Below are 17,986 nucleotides of genomic sequence, written 5' to 3' on the forward strand. Positions count from 1 at the left end.
CATATATCAATACTGAATGTGTACTGTAATTGTCACTAACTACTTGTATAATAAACAAACTAAACTAATAAGATTTTAGAACTATTGGCACTGTTTGAAAGAAAAACAGTTTTTCTCTTCTTTTTCAGTCTCAATTGGTTCGTTTGCAGACAACATTTCTCATGGCATTGCTTTGGATGTTGCATCTGACTTCAATAGGAAGAAAAGCGAAGAACTTTTCATAGATGTCATCTCTGTCCAGACCAACATCTGGTAGTTTGTTTTTAGCCAGAAATATCTTTTGTATTTCTGGCTTAAAAAATGGAAAGTTTCTTTGTAGAAGTTCCCAAATCCAGAAGAGCTGTGGCACGCCAACGCATGCTCCATACTAAATAGTCAACTATTGACTGTTGACATGGTCCTCTTAAATAGTAACCCCATGTACTATGTAAGAGCGTGGAATCTTTTGCGTTAGAAGATAAAAATGCTGATGCGTCTGCATATGTGGGAAAAGCTGTCGAAGAAACAAGATGGATACGATGACTAAAATAAAGGTAAGCGTAGAATATGTTTTAATCTGTTTAATATAATTTCTAATGTACGGTAAATGATCATTTAAATCATAAATAAAGGATGATTATTTTAGCATTAGCATATGAACCTTGAGAAGGAATGTGAAGTTTTACACTAGTTACAAAATGGGATACTTCGATGAACCACTTAACGTGTGACTAAAGCATACTTAAGTTAGATCTATTATCGACCAATATATTGACCAGATTAATAAAAAAAAAACAGAAAAAAATTATTTCAACATGCTACTGGTCCAGTTTCAAGTCTCTACATACAGTAGGCCTTTCAGAACTTGACAAGAAGTACATGTAGTTCAGAGATTTTAGGAATTTTGGCCCCTGTGATTCCGGATATAGTTCAAGGTCAATCATTTTAACAAGCTTGATAACTATTGATGTCAGCATGCAATATGCCTAATATAAGATCTCTAGGCCTTCTAGAACTTTATAAGGAGTCATTTGAAGATATTATGAGTTTTTAACCCATTTGACCTTGAATGATGGTCAATGTCATTCATATCAAAAAACATGGTAGTCATTTATTGCAACATGCTACTGGCCTAATATTATGTTCCTAGGCATTCTAAAACTTCACAAAAAGTCATTGGAAGGTTTAAGGTTTTTTGGCCCATGGGAGCTCAAATAAAGGTCAAGGTCGTTCACATTAACAAACACGGTAGCCAATTATATCAGCATGCTACTGGATTAATATTAGGTTCCTAGGCTTTCTAGAACTTCATCAGAAGTCAATTGAAGATTTTATGAGTTTTTAACCCATTTGACCTTGAATGATGGTCAATGTCATTCATATCAAAAAACATGGTAGTCATTTATTGCAACATGCTACAGGCCTAATATTAAGTTCCTAGGCTTTCTAGAACTTAACAAGAAGTCATTGGAAGGTTTCAACTTTTTTTTAGCCCATGTGACCTCGAATAAAGGTCAAGGTCCTTCATATTAACAAACATGGTATCTAATTTTGTCAGCATGCTACTCACTGGCTTAATATTCGGTTCCTAGGCATTCTAGAACTTCACAAGAAGTCATTGGAAGTTTTAGGATTTTGGCCCATGTGACCTTGAATGAAAGTCAAGGTCATTCATATAAAAAAACTTAGTAGTCATTTATGTCAGCATGCTACAGACCTAATATTAGGTCTCTGGGCTTTCTGGATCTTGAAGAAGATTTTTTAATGATATTTTTAAAAAAATTGCACATTTGAAATGTGACCCATATTTCCAATTGGAACATGACATTTTACAGAAAAAAGTGTTACCTTGGTTATTTGTTAATTAGGTCATCGGACACAAAATGCATATTTCGTCCGTCCTCATATGCTGTGGGTAAACTTTTCACATTTTGAATTTCTTCTCAAGTTCTTTCAGTGCGATTTAGCTGAAAAATGATCCTGACATGGTCTCGACCAAGTGTCCTTATTTTTGAGGTCTATCAAAAGTCTAAGATGGCTGACACAGCTGCCATATTGAAATCCCATTTTGAACTTTTAAAGTTCTACCAGTGCGATTTAGCTGAAACTTGCTTGAAATTATCCTGATATGGTTCCTACCGAGTGTTTTTCTTTTTTAAGTTGATCAGTAATCAAAGATGTCCATCACAGCAATACAACATATAGTATAAAATTGTAGAAGTACATTTAAGATAATAGTTTATTTGACCCCTGTGACCTTTGAAAGATCAAGGTCATTCATTTGAACATACATGTACTTGGTAGCTCTTTATCCAATCATGCTACATGCCCATTAGCAAGTCTCTAGGGCTCTCAGTTATTTACAAGACGTTGATTAAAGGTTTTAGCCTTTTTGACCCCTATGACATTGCATGAAGGCCATCACAGGTCATTCATTTGAACAAATTTGGTAGCACTTTATTCCAGCATGCTACAGGCACAATATCAGATCTCTGGGACTGTTACAAGATGTCAGTTAGAGAGTTTAGCCTTATTTGACCCCTTTGACCTTGAATGAAGGACTAGGTCATGGCAATTTATCGAGGTATAAAAATATAAAGTACATGTACCAATCTTCACACCAGTCTAAGCACCAGCCCTACTGCTCTTGTGCAAGAATCAGATGCAATAAGAGTTCTGTAAGTGTGTGTGTGTGTGTGTTTAATTACTTTGGATACATTCAATTGTGTATAAATTAGTGTAAGTTTAATATTTTATAGGGACAGTTTAGATCCCTTTCCGAGATTCGGAAATCCAGAAATAATAGATGTACAGGTCAACTATTTGCTTATTGTATGTTGGCATCAGTTCACCAAAAGAAATCCACTAAACCCTCATCTTTACAATGTCATTCAATTCATCTGATTCTTGCTCAAGTGCAATAACACTCGTGCTTAGACTGGTCCGAAGATCGGTACCTGTACTACTATTACATGGATCCAATATGGGTGAAACTGTGTTAAAGGTAGGCATAAAAATACAACGTAAATTATAAAGATTATGTGTACAAATAATCAAGAGAACTACATTGAAGATATAATGTAGGCAAAATATATATTCAGCATTATTCACTTTCATAAAATAACATCTTCAACTACGTGAAGTGGTCATTATGGTATTCTAGATCACAGAAGGATCGTAGCTAGATTTAAGCTTACACTGCACCATTGTAAGCTTATATACCGATAGAAAATCTCGGTGACACGTGTAGTTACAGATAAATATTACATGTACATTATTTGATGCATTCATATTGATCATGAGATAACAAGTAACAAAATGGCTCCATGAGCAACTGATCATGAGCATGGTATGAATTCTTTCTTTCTAAGACATCATATATGTAGCTTTATGAAACAATATATGCAGAACCACCCTTTAAATCATTACCGCTTTACCCTGTCATGTGCTAGTGGAGCAAAGATTTTTTTGTAGAACTCATCCAATCACTTTTTAACTTTTTTTGTCATTTATACCTGAAACAGTTAAGTAATACACACTTCAGTGGCTATATTTATAACGTCATCTGATCCATATTTTTCCAGATGCAGTACAGGAGAGGAGCAAATGTAGCAGCCAAACAGGGATTCAAACCCAGGACCCTCAAACACTAGCCGAATAATGCTCCACCGCTGAACTACCTGGTCAACGAGGATCAACCCAGTCCATTCCCACTGCATTCCTTCCTCCCTTTTCAAAGTCTTTGCCTTCAAAGGCATTTTAAGACCACTATATGTATAACACCATGTTTATGTCGACACTAAATCCAGAACCAGGGGTATATACACATTACACCAGGGTTATATAGACACTACAGCCCTAACACCAGGGTATATAGACACTACAGCTCTAACACCGGGGTTATATAGACACAACAGCTCTAGGGTCAGGGTTATATAGACACTACAGTCCTAACACCAGGGTTATATAGACACTACAGCTCTAACACCAGGGTTATATAGACACTACAGCTCTAGCACCAGGGTTATATAGACACAACAGCTCTAACACCAGGGTTATATAGACACTACAGTTCAAACACCAGGGTTATATAGACACTACAGCTCTAACACCAGCGTATATAGACAATACAGCCCTAACACCAGGGTATATAGACACTACAGGTCTAACATCAGGTTTTATATAGACACTACAACTCTAACACCAGGGTTATATAGACACTACAGGTCTAACACCAGGGTTATATAGACACTACAGCTCTAACACCAGGGTTATATAGACACTACAGCTCTAACACCAGCGTATATAGACAATACAGCCCTAACACCAGGGTATATAGACACTACAGGTCTAACATCAGGTTTTATATAGACACTACAGGTCTGACACCAGGGTTATATATACACTACAGCTCTAACACCAGGTTATATAGACACTCTAGTCTACACCAGGGTATATAAGCACTACAGCTCTAACACCAGGGTATATAGACACTACAGCTCAACACCAGGGTATATAGACCTACAGTCTAACACCGGGGTATATAGACACTACAGCTCTAACACCAGGGTTATATAGACACTACAGCTCTAACACCAGGGTACATAGACACTACAGCCCTAACACCAGGGTTATATAGACACTACAGCCCTAACACCAGGGTATATAGACACTACAGCTCTAACACCAGGGTTATATAGACACTACAGCTCTAACACCAGGGTTATATAGACACTACAGGTCTAACACCAGGGTTATATAGACACTACAGGTCTAACACCAGGGTTATATAAACACTACAGCTCTAGCACCAGGGTTATATAGAAACTACAAGTCCAACACCAGGGTTATATAGACACTACAGGTCTGACACCATGGTTATATAGACACTAAAGGTCTAACACCAGTGTTATATACACACTACAGGTCTAACACCAGGGTTATATAGACACTACAGCTCTAACACCAGGGTATATAGACACTACACTCTAACACCAGGGATATATAGACACTACAGCTCTAGCACCAGGGTTATATAGAAACTACAGGTCTAACACCAGGATTATATAGACACTACAGGTCTAACACCATGGTTATATAGACACTAGAGGTCTAACACCAGGATTATATAGACACTACAGGTCTAACACCATGGTTATATAGACACTACAGGTCTAACACTAGGGTTATATAGACACTACAGGTCTAACACCAGGGTATATAGACACAACATCTCTAGCACCAGGGTTATATAGACACAACATCTCTAGCACCAGGTTATATAGAAACTACAGGTCTAACACCAGAATTATATAGACACTACAGGTCTAACACCAGGGTTATATAGACACTACAGCTCTAACACCAGGGTTATATAAACACTACAGCTCTAGCACCAGGGTTATATAGACACTACAGGTCTAACACCAGGGTTATATAGACACTACAGGTCTAACACCAGGGTTATATAGACACTACAGGTCTAACATCAGGGTTATATAGACACTACAGGTCTAACACCAGGGTTATATAGACACTACAGGTCTAACACCAGGGTTATATAGACACTACAACTCTAACACCAGGGTATATAGACACTACAGGTCTAACACCAGGGTATAGTAGACACTACATCTCTAGCACCAGGGTTATATAGACACTACAGGTCTAACACCAGGGTTATATAGACACTACAGGTCTAACACCAGGGTTATATAGACACTACAGCTCTAACACCAGGGTTATATAGACACTACAGCTCTAACACCAGGGTTATATAGACACTACAGCTCTAGCACCAGGGTTATATAGACACTACAGCTCTAACATCAGGGTTATATAGACACTACAGCTCTAGCATCAGGGTTATATAGACTACACTACAGGTAGGTTAGCACACCAGGCTTACCGGTATATAGGCACTACAGGTCTAACATCAGGGTTATATAGACACTACAGGTTTAACATCAGGGTTATATAGACACTTCAACTCTAACACCAGGGTATATAAACACTACAGCTCTAGCACCAGGGTTATATAGACACTACAGCTCTAGCACCAGGCTTACCGGTATATAGGCACTACAGGTCTAACATCAGGGTTATATAGACACTACAGGTCTAACATCAGGGTTATATAGACACTTCAACTCTAACACCAGGGTATATAGACACTACAGGTCTAATACTAGGGTATATAGACACTACAGGTCTAACACCAGGGTATATAGACACAACATCTCTAGCACCAGGGTTATATAGACACTGCAGATCTAGCACCAGGCTTACTACAGGTCTAAAACAAGGGTATATAGACATCACAGGTCTAGCACCACAGGTATATGTTATATAGACACTACAGCTCTAGCACCAGGGTTATATAGAAACTACAGGTCTAACACCAGGGTTATATAGACACTACAGGTCTAACACCAGGGTTATATAGACACTACAGGTCTAACACCAGGGTTGTATAGATACTTCAACTCAAACACCAGGGTATATAGACACTACAGGTCTAACACCAGGGTATATAGACACAACATCTCTAGCACCAGGGTTATATAGACACTACAGATCTAGCACCAGGCTTACCGCTATATAGGCACTACAGGTCAAACACCATGCTTAATACAGACACTACAGGCCTAAAACAAGGGTATATAGACATCACAGGTCTAGCACCACAGGTATATGTTATATAGACACTACAGATCTAGCACCAGGCTTACCGCTATATAGGCACTACAGGTCAAACACCATGCTTAATACAGACACTACAGGTCTAAAACAAGGGTATATAGACATCACAGGTCTAGCACCACAGATATATGTTATATAGACACTACAGCTTTAGCACCAGATGTATACTTACACATCAGGTCTAACACCAGAACATTATATATACAGGTTTAGCACCAGAGGTATATAGACACTATAGGTTTTGCACCAGAGGAATATAGACACTACAGGTATAGCACCAGAGGTATATGGACACTACAGGTTTAGCACCAGCGGTATATAGAAAAGGGGTATAGGTTTATTCGAAGATATGTAAATTAAGCTATCAATAGCATATTTTTTCTTTGGAAATAGGTTTTAAATGCAAGAAATAAAAGCTAATGAGATAATATTCTAGAATAGTAAGAGGGTAACTTGAGCTATTTCCAACATAAAGCCCGCATATTTTTCAAATTTGGTAATAGTATTCACAGATAGCCCATATTGGCAGATAGTCGCATTAGGCATCTTCTGATGTAAAAAAATTGTATACCCCATGGCCAATTCGCAGGAAATTACGGTGAATTATCAAAAATTAGAAAAACTTATATCCAGATATGTTATTTTTCATTTCAAATGATAAATTTCCTATAGATTCAATAAATATTGCTGAGCTTAACTGGCTAGTACATATTTAGTTAAGACTATTGTGATTTTTTTTTTTTTTTTTTTTTTTTTTGCAGAGATCATGATATTTGTTGGAAGAACGTTGTTTCCTTTGCCTCAAACAACTGCTCCGTTACGAACAACTTTGTGATGACCCACATCAAAGAAAAACAACCACATGTTTTTTATGTTGGATGTAACTGCCACCTGGCCAACCTGTGCATTCTAGCAGCTGTCAAGACCCTGCCTATGCCCATTGAGGATCTGTTGGTGGACACCTACTTCCATTTCTATTACAGGTTCATATAAATTATACATACTGCTTGAGGTTATTGATTCCAAAATTCTATACTATTGCAACTTCAGTTTTAGAAAGAAAACTAATAATATGAGGTATTTCATTTCTTATCATAAAAAGAATAAATTATCTACCTACCTATCACACACTGACAGGTATGGGTAGATATAGGGGCCATGAACAATATATTAGGGCTGGCCAGAAGGATCCTTAATTATTCAATTATTTAACTGAGGAATATGTCAATTTATAAATTTTAAGCTCAAGCAGGAAAGAGAAGTACAAAGAATTTACAAAGTTTTGGGATGCCAACCAAGATACTGAAAATTGTTCTACCCATTGGTTGAGCCTTGAGAAGTGTGTGAAGTGAAGTGCCTGCTAGATCACTGGCCAGCCCTCCAGAGCTACAGGTACTTCAATTCTCATGATGTGGTGACGAAGTCTGGTCGAATCAAGAGGTTAATTGATGCTCAACTATCATCTCCCAAGATGAGAATGTACTACTTGTTTCTGGCTTTCATCCTAGAGCCACTCAAACGGTTTAACACAACTTTTCGTGTATTACTATAATTCTAATATATATGAAAAGTAGCAATTATTTTGAAGAAAAAAAAGTATGACAGAATATTTTAATTTGTATATGATCATGTGTATGATTGTAGTTCTTGTTAATATAAAGTCTATATTTTTATATGAATGTCACACCCTTATGTTTTAATCATTGATAATTCTTAATTATTTTACACAACAATTTTTGGACATTGGACCATTGTGCCTGAGGCATATGTAGTCGACAATGAAGACAGCATTTCCCCATCCTTGATCAATAGATTTTTTGGGTAAGTTAAACAATATAAGTGTATAAATCATGAATATGTATTATAAATAACTTGTAAAACATTTTTAAATGATTAATCAAGGATATTTCAAATTCTGCAATAATCTGAATTAAATGTATTTCTAGGAGGATAATACCAATGATAGAAGTTTGTTATAATTTATTATCAATAATAATTACTTTAAAGAAATTTCAATTTCATTTGTGATAAACTACCAAAGAAAAGCTTGACACTACCAGGTAATTGTTTTCTTTTTATTCTAAAAGGTCTGTCAGGAAATTCTATTGCACTGTTGTCGACAAGATGATCAAGAAATTTCCATTTGAGGGTACAGTCGTCGCCAAGTTGAGTTACCTTAACCCTGCTACAAGATCAGATGACACACCAATAGATGTGATGGCCATTGCCAGGAAGTTCCCAGGAGGACTTTCCCATACTAGAGAGTGTCCTGGGCTCCATTATAACTGTAACAAGGACATCAAGGTGGTTAAACCCCATCAATCAATCAATGAACCAAACTAGAGGATGCACTGACTGATTACACTTGAATTCTGAACTTCCTAGATTGGTTCCTGGTCATGGGCCAGTATGGGGAAAATGTGTAATCTCATCACACTGATGACTTTGCTGTACCTTTTAACCTATCCAGGAGATCTTGAAGCTGACAAACACAGCAACAAGGAAATATAATATGTATCACTAATCTTCAGATTTCCAAATGGAATTGAGAGAATAATTAGTGCTTGAATTTAACTTGTACTATGATTTGTTCATATGAAATGATATGTGATGTGTTCTTACATGTATGTGACTTGATCATGAACAGTCGGTATGTATTTATTAAGTTGTGTTTGTCAATTTAATAGTTTAAGAAACAGTTGATATTTTTTTCAGAATGAAAAAAAGATATATGAATATTTGGTGTCATTTGCAGCTAGTCAGCTATGTTTATTTAAGAAAATGAAATGTTTAGTTGAGATGTTTGTTAATCATTTGAAAATAGTTGCTATTGTGTTTTTATTAAGTCAACATCTTTTATGACTTTAAGGTGACAGAATCAGTTTGGAGTTTTTCATAAAACATGAATTTATAGAGTTCAAGTTATATTTAACATAAAATGTCATTCATGAATATGACTACAATACTTATTTTTATTGAAAGTAGTATTAATTTTCAATTAATTTTATAGAATAAATATTAATTATGGCGACCAGCTTGGCATAAAATGCATTCCATATAATTCAGTTGTTATTTCTATTGAAAGTTTATTGGGTTATAGGTATTCTGTGGACATTTGTAACTTATATATATAATAGCTGTTGTATTTATTTTACAAAGAAGAGTAATATGTGTGATCAGATGACATTTGTGAAATTGATATGAAGAAGTTCCTATTTTTAAGTCATCTGACCCAAGTAGGCTAAAATCTTTAAATGACTTCTTTTGAATAACTATGAGACCTACGAACCTGATTTTGGGGCTGTGACGTGCTGGGATGAAAGGCTACAAAGTTTATTCAAATGAATGACTTTAACATAGTGCTTCTTATCAATTAACTTCAATTTATCCTAGAATCATGTGAAATCTTGCAAGATGTTAAATGTTATGGAATTTATTCACAAATACAAATAAATGATATAGTTGTTGTAAACTGTTTTCAAGTTATCTGTACTGTATAGTGTGTTAAAACGATGTGGCATGTCAACTCAAATGTCGATAATGTCATCAAAAAATCTAATCTAAATCTTCATCAATGCTTTTTCCTACCTATTTATCTTTTCTAATCGCTTTTACTGGTAAGAGCATATTCAATTTCTCTGCATGAAGATGAGAAATTTTAATAGCTGTATTGTCCACAAAAAGACATGTAGAACATTCAATTAAAAGCTCATCAGTAATATCGTTCAGAAAGATAACAAAAAGAAGAGGACTGAGTATTGAGACATGAGGGACTCCAGCACAAGACATATCTGGGTATAAGAACACTAACACCATACATATCTGGGACTATAATACTAGAACCTAGCCCGAGAGACTCTGGCCCTGACACCAGACTTAGACATTATGACAGATAGATGTCTGGCTTAGACATCTATCGGGCTAACTAGAACCATACATATCTTGGTACTGAAAAACTAACACCATACATATCTGGGACTAACACTAGCGTCGATTTGTCACCACTAGCGTCGATTTTGTACCACGCACGATAAACGTCTGTATTTGATCTATAGGTGTGTATACCACCGCATCGACTTGTCCCAGCATGATAACGTCTGTATTTGATCTTAATAAGGTGTGTATACCACCACATCGACTTGTCGCCACATGACAACGTCTGTATTTGATCTTAACAAGGTGTGTATACCACCACATCGACTTGTCACCACATGAAAACGTCTGTATTTGATCTTAATAAGGTGTGTATACCACCACATCGACTTGTCACCACATGATAACGTCAGTATTTGATCTTAATAAGGTGTGTATACCACCACATCGACTTGTCCCGCATGATTACTTCAGTATTTGATCTTAATAAGGTGTTTATACCACCACATCGACTTGTCACCACATGATAACGTCTGTATTTGATCTTAATAAGGTGTGTATACCACCATATCGACTTGTCACCACATGACAACGTCTGTATTTGATCTTAATAAGGTGTGTATACCACCAAATCGACTTGTCACCACATGACAACGTCTGTATTTGATCTTAATAAGGTATGTATACCACCACATCGACTTGTCACCACATGATAACGTCTGTATTTGATCTTAATAAGGTGTGTATACCACCACATCGACTTGTCACCACATGACAACGTCTGTATTTGATCTTAATATGTATACCACCACATCGACTTGTCACCACATGATAACGTCTGTATTTGATCTTAATTAGGTGTGTATACCACCACATCGACTTGTCACCACATGATAACGTCTGTATTTGATCTTAATAACGGTTTGTATACCACCACATCGACTTGTCACCACATGATAACGTCTGTATTTGATCTTAATAAGGTGTGTATACCACCACATCGACTTGTCACCACATGACAACGTCTGTTTATAAGGGGTATATCTTACCAAAGTGTGTAACCACTGAAAGTCTGTATTGATCTAATAGGGTTTAACACATCGACTTGTCACCACATGATAACGTCTGTATTTGATCTGAATAAGGCGTGTATACCACCACATCGACTTGTCACCACATGAATAACGTCTGTATTTGATCTTAATAAGGTGTGTATACCACCACATCGACTTGTCACCACATGATAACGTCTGTATTTGATCTAATAAGGTGTGTATACCACCACATCGACTTGTCACCACATGATTGCTCTGTATCGGGATCGAATAAGGGGTTATACACCACATCGACTTGTCACCACATGACAACGTCTGTATTTGATCTGAATAAGGCGTGTATACCACCACATCGACTTGTCACCACATGAAAACGTCTGTATTTGATCTTAATAAGGTGTGTATACCACCACATCGACTTGTCACCACATGATAACGTCTGTATTTGATCTGAATAAGGCGTGTATACCACCACATCGACTTGTCACCACATGACAACGTCTGTATTTGATCTTAATAAGGTGTGTATACCACCACATCGACTTGTCACCACATGACAACGTCTGTATTTGATCTTAATGTCACCACATGACAACGTCTGTATTTGATCTGAATAAGGTGTGTATACCACCACATCGACTTGTCACCACATGACAACGTCTGTATTTGATCTTAATAAGGTATGTATACCACCACATCGACTTGTCACCACATGACAACGTCTGTATTTGATCTTAATAACGTTTGTATATCCACCACATCGACTTGTCACCACATGATTACGTCAGTATTTGATCTTAATAATGTGTGTATACCACCAAATCGACTTGTCACCACATGAAAACGTCTGTATTTGATCTTAATAAGGTGTGTATACCACCAAATCGACTTGTCACCACATGACAACGTCTGTATTTGATCTTAATAAGGTGTGTATACCACCACATCGACTTGTCACCACATGATAACGTCTGTATTTGATGTTTATACCACCAATGATAACGTCAGTATTTTATCTTAAAAGGTGTGTATACCACCACATCGACTTGTCACCACATGACAACATCTGTATTTAATCTGAATAAGGTGTTTATACCACCACATCGACTTGTCACCACATGACAACGTCTGTATTTGATCTTAATAAGGTGTGTATACCACCAAATCGACTTGTCACCACATGATAACGTCTGTATTTGATGTTTATACCACCACATGATAACGTCAGTATTTGATCTTAATAAGCTGTGTATACCACCACATCGACTTGTCACCACATGACAACGTCTGTATTTGATCTTAATAAGGTGTGTATACCACCACATCGACTTGTCACCACATGACAACGTCTGTATTTGATCTTAAATAAGGTGTGTATACCACCACATCGACTTGTCACCACATGATAACGTCTGTATTTGATCTTAATAAGGTGTGTATACCACCACATCGACTTGTCACCACATGATAACGTCAGTATTTGATCTTAATAAGGTATGTATACCACCACATCGACTTGTCACCACATGACAACGTCTGTATTTGATCTTAATAAGGTGTGTATACCACCACATCGACTTGTCACCACATGACAACGTCTGTATTTGATCTTAATAAGGTGTGTATACCACCACATCGACTTGTCACCACATGATAACGTCTGTATTTGATCTTAATAAGGTGTGTATACCACCACATCGACTTGTCACCACATGATAACGTCTGTATTTGATCTTAATAAGGTGTGTATACCACCACATCGACTTGTCACCACATGATAACGTCTGTATTTGATCTTAATAAGGTGTGTATACCACCACATCAACTTGTTACCACATGATAACGTCTGTATTTGATGTTTATGTCACCACATGACAACGTCTGTATTTGATCTGAATAAGGTGTGTATACCACCACATCGACTTGTCGCCACATGACAATGTCTGTATTTGATCTTAATAAGGTATGTATACCACCACATCGACTTGTCACCACATGATAACGTCTGTATTTGATCTTAATAAGGTGTGTATACCACCACATCGACTTGTCACCACATGACAACGTCTGTATTTGATCTTAATAAGGCGTGTATACCACCACATCGACTTGTCACCACATGACAACGTCTGTATTTGATCTTAATAAGGTGTGTTATACCACCACATCGACTTGTCACCACATGATAACGTCTGTATTTGATCTTAATAAGTGTTGTATACCACCACATCGACTTGTCACACATGACAACGTCTGTATTTGATCTTAATAAGGTGTGTATACCACCACATCGACTTGTCACCACATGATAACGTCTGTATTTGATCTGAATAAGGTGTGTATACCACCACATCGACTTGTCACCACATGATAACGTCTGTATTTGGTGTGTATAAGGCGTGTATACCACCACATCGACTTGTCACCACATGATAACGTCTGTATTTGATGTGAATAAGGCGTGTATACCACCACATCGACTTGTCACCACATGACAACGTCTGTATTTGATCTTAATAAGGTGTGTATACCACCACATCGACTTGTCACCACATGACAACGTCTGTATTTGATCTGAATAAGGTGTGTATACCACCACATCGACTTGTCACCACATGACAACGTCTGTATTTGATCTTAATAAGGTATTTATACCACCACATCGACTTGTCACCACATGACAACGTCTGTATTTAATCTGAATAAGGTGTTTATACCACCACATCGACTTGTCATCACATGACAACGTCTGTATTTGATCTTAATAAGGTGTGTATACCACCACATCGACTTGTCACCACATGATAACGTCTGTATTTGATCTTAATAAGGTGTGTATACCACCACATCGACTTGTCACCACATGACAACGTCTGTATTTGATCTTAATAAGGTGTGTATACCACCACATCGACTTGTCACCACATGACAACGTCTGTATTTGATCTTAATAAGGTGTGTATACCACCACATCGACTTGTCACCACATGACAACGTCTGTATTTGATCTTAATAAGGTGTGTATACCACCACATCGACTTGTCACCACATGACAACGTCTGTATTTGATCTTAATAAGGTGTGTATACCACCACATCGACTTGTCACCACATGACAACGTCTGTATTTGATCTTAATAAGGTGTGTATACTACCACATTGACTTGTCACCACATGACAACGTCTGTATTTGATCTTAATAAGGTATGTATACCACCACATCGACTTGTCACCACATGACAACGTCTGTATTTGATCTTAATAAGGTGTGTGTATACCACCACATTCGACTTGTCACCACATGATAACGTCTGTATTTGATCTTAATAAGGTATTTTATACCACCACATCGACTTGTCACCACATGAAAACGTCTGTATTTGATCTTAATAAGGTGTGTATACCACCACATCGACTTGTCACCACATGACAACGTCTGTATTTGATCTTAATAAGGTGTGTATACCACCACATTGACTTGTCACCACATGACAACGTCTGTATTTGATCTTAATAAGGTATCTATACCACCACATCGACTTGTCACCACATGACAACGTCTGTATTTGATCTTAATAAGGTGTGTATACCACCACATCGACTTGTCACCACATGACAACGTCTGTATTTGATCTTAATAAGGTGTGTATACCACCACATCGACTTGTCACCACATGATAACGTCTGTATTTGGTGTGTATAAGGCGTGTATACCACCACATCGACTTGTCACCACATGATAACGTCTGTATTTGGTGTGTATAAGGCGTGTATACCACCACATCGACTTGTCACCACATGATAACGTCTGTATTTGATCTGAATAAGGTGTTTATACCAACACATCGATGTCACCACATGACAACGTCTGTATTTGATCTGAATAAGGTGTGTATACCACCACATCGACTTGTCACCACATGACAACGTCTGTATTTGATCTTAATAAGGTGTGTATACCACCACATCGACTTGTCACCACATGATAACGTCTGTATTTGATCTTAATAAGGTGTGTATACCACCACATCGACTTGTCACCACATGACAACGTCTGTATTTGATCTTAATAAGGTATTTATACCACCACATCAACTTGTTACCACATGACAACATCTGTATTTAATCTGAATAAGGTGTTTATACCACCAAATCGACTTGTCATCACATGACAACGTCTGTATTTGATCTTAATAAGGTATGTATACCACCAAATCGACTTGTCACCACATGATAACGTCTGTATTTGATCTTAATAAGGTGTGTATACCACCACATCGACTTGTCACCACATGATAACGTCTGTATTTGATCTTAATAAGGTGTGTATACCACCACATCGACTTGTCACCACATGACAACGTCTGTATTTGATCTTAATAAGGTATTTATACCACCACATCGACTTGTCACCACATGACAACATCTGTATTTAATCTGAATAAGGTGTTTATACCACCAAATCGACTTGTCATCACATGACAACGTCTGCTTTTGATCTGAATAAGGTGTATATACCTACAAATCGACTTGTCATCACATGATAACGTCTGTATTTGATGTTTATACCACCACATGATAACGTCTGTATTTGATCTTAATAAGGTGTGTATACCACCACATCGACTTGTCACCACATGACAACGTCTGTATTTGATCTTAATAAGGTGTGTATACCACCACATCGACTTGTCACCACATGACAACGTCTGTTTTTGATCTTAATAAAGGTATGTATACCACCACATCGACTTGTCACCACATGACAACGTCTGTATTTGATCTTAATAAGGTGTGTATACCACCACATCGACTTGTCACCACATGACAACGTCTGTATTTGATCTTAATAAGGAATGTATACCACCACATCGACTTGTCACCACATGACAACGTCTGTATTTGATCTAAATAAGGTATGTATACCACCACATCGACTTGTCACCACATGACAACGTCTGTATTTGATCTTAATAAGGTGTGTATACCACCACATCGACTTGTCACCACATGATAACGTCTGTATTTGATCTTAATAAGGTGTGTATACCACCACACATCGACTTGTCACCACATGATAACGTCTGTATTTGATCTGAATAAGGTGTGTATACCACCACATCGACTTGTCACCACATGATAACGTCAGTATTTGATCTGAATAAGGCGTGTATACCACCACATCGACTTGTCACCACATGAAAACGTCTGTATTTGATCTTAATAAGGTGTGTATACCACCACATCGACTTGTCACCACATGATAACGTCTGTATTTGATCTGAATAAGGTGTGTATACCACCACATCGACTTGTCACCACATGACAACGTCTGTATTTGATCTTAATAAGGTGTTTATACCACCACATCGACTTGTCACCACATGACAACGTCTGTATTTGATCTGAATAAGGTGTTTATACCACCACATCGACTTGTCACCACATGATAACGTCTGTATTTGGTGTGTATAAGGCGTGTATACCACCACATCGACTTGTCACCACATGATAACGTCTGTATTTGGTGTGTATAAGGCGTGTATACCACCACATCGACTTGTCACCACATGACAACGTCTGTATTTGATCTTAATAATGTTTGTATACCACCACATAGACTTGTCACCACATGACAACGTCTGTATTTGAACTTAATAAGGTGTGTATACCACCACATCGACCTGTTACAAGATGACAACGTCTGTATTTGATCTTAATAAGGTGTGTATACCACCACAACGACTTGTCACCACATGATGTCTGTATTTGATCTTAATAAGGTGTGTTTACCACCAAATCGACTACTGGGCGGTGGTTTTTCTCGGGGTACTCCGGCCTACCTCCATCAACAAACCTTGCATGTCCTTACATGACTCTGGTTTTAATAAGACGTTAAACTAATAAGCTGTAACATCTATATTTGATGTTTTTAGGTCACCGCAGACGGATCTTCATTGATCTTCTTTGTTCCATTATAACCTCTAGAAGTTGGTTGCATAAGGTTAATATAGTGTAAACCACGTTAATAATGAACTTGCTTACAGTGAATTCATGCGTCTATGTTTCCATGTTATAGTAATTTTCGTTTCAAGGTTCCTTTTAGTTATCTGTAATATGTGTATAACAATCTATGTGTATATCGAAGTGAATCAGGTGGTCCCCAAAGGTTTGTTATAACCGTTGCATTCTCTATTTGCATATTACAGAGTTATATGCACTTGTGGGTAGGTATTGATTGAGATGTCATATGTTTGCAAGCGTTCTGTTATACTTAAATAATGACATAACAAGAAATACCTTCCCGCAAGGGAGCTTACTCTGTTATATGCAAATGTAGTGGCTTAATACTTATACAAACATACAAAGACTTTGTAA

The 17,986-nt window shown here is 37.3% G+C and overlaps 1 long non-coding RNA gene across 2 annotated transcripts; it reads left to right on the forward strand.

Annotated features, from left to right (window-relative positions):
* Window positions 1-337: 337 nt before the first annotated feature.
* LOC138312679 (uncharacterized) lies at window positions 338-9,644 on the forward strand. 2 transcript variants are annotated; one of them, XR_011207026.1, is made up of 7 exons: window positions 338-533; window positions 3,564-4,402; window positions 5,040-5,255; window positions 5,882-6,950; window positions 7,443-7,693; window positions 7,925-8,502; window positions 8,769-9,644. It is a non-coding gene; the product is annotated as an uncharacterized lncRNA (long non-coding RNA). The 2 variants fall into 2 exon arrangements; XR_011207025.1 differs by having other exon boundaries at window positions 340-533; window positions 7,443-7,664.
* Window positions 9,645-17,986: the final 8,342 nt, after the last annotated feature.

Source organism: Argopecten irradians, unplaced genomic scaffold (assembly GCF_041381155.1).
Source record: "Argopecten irradians isolate NY unplaced genomic scaffold, Ai_NY scaffold_0421, whole genome shotgun sequence".
Classification (NCBI taxonomy): Eukaryota; Metazoa; Mollusca; class Bivalvia; order Pectinida; family Pectinidae; genus Argopecten; species Argopecten irradians.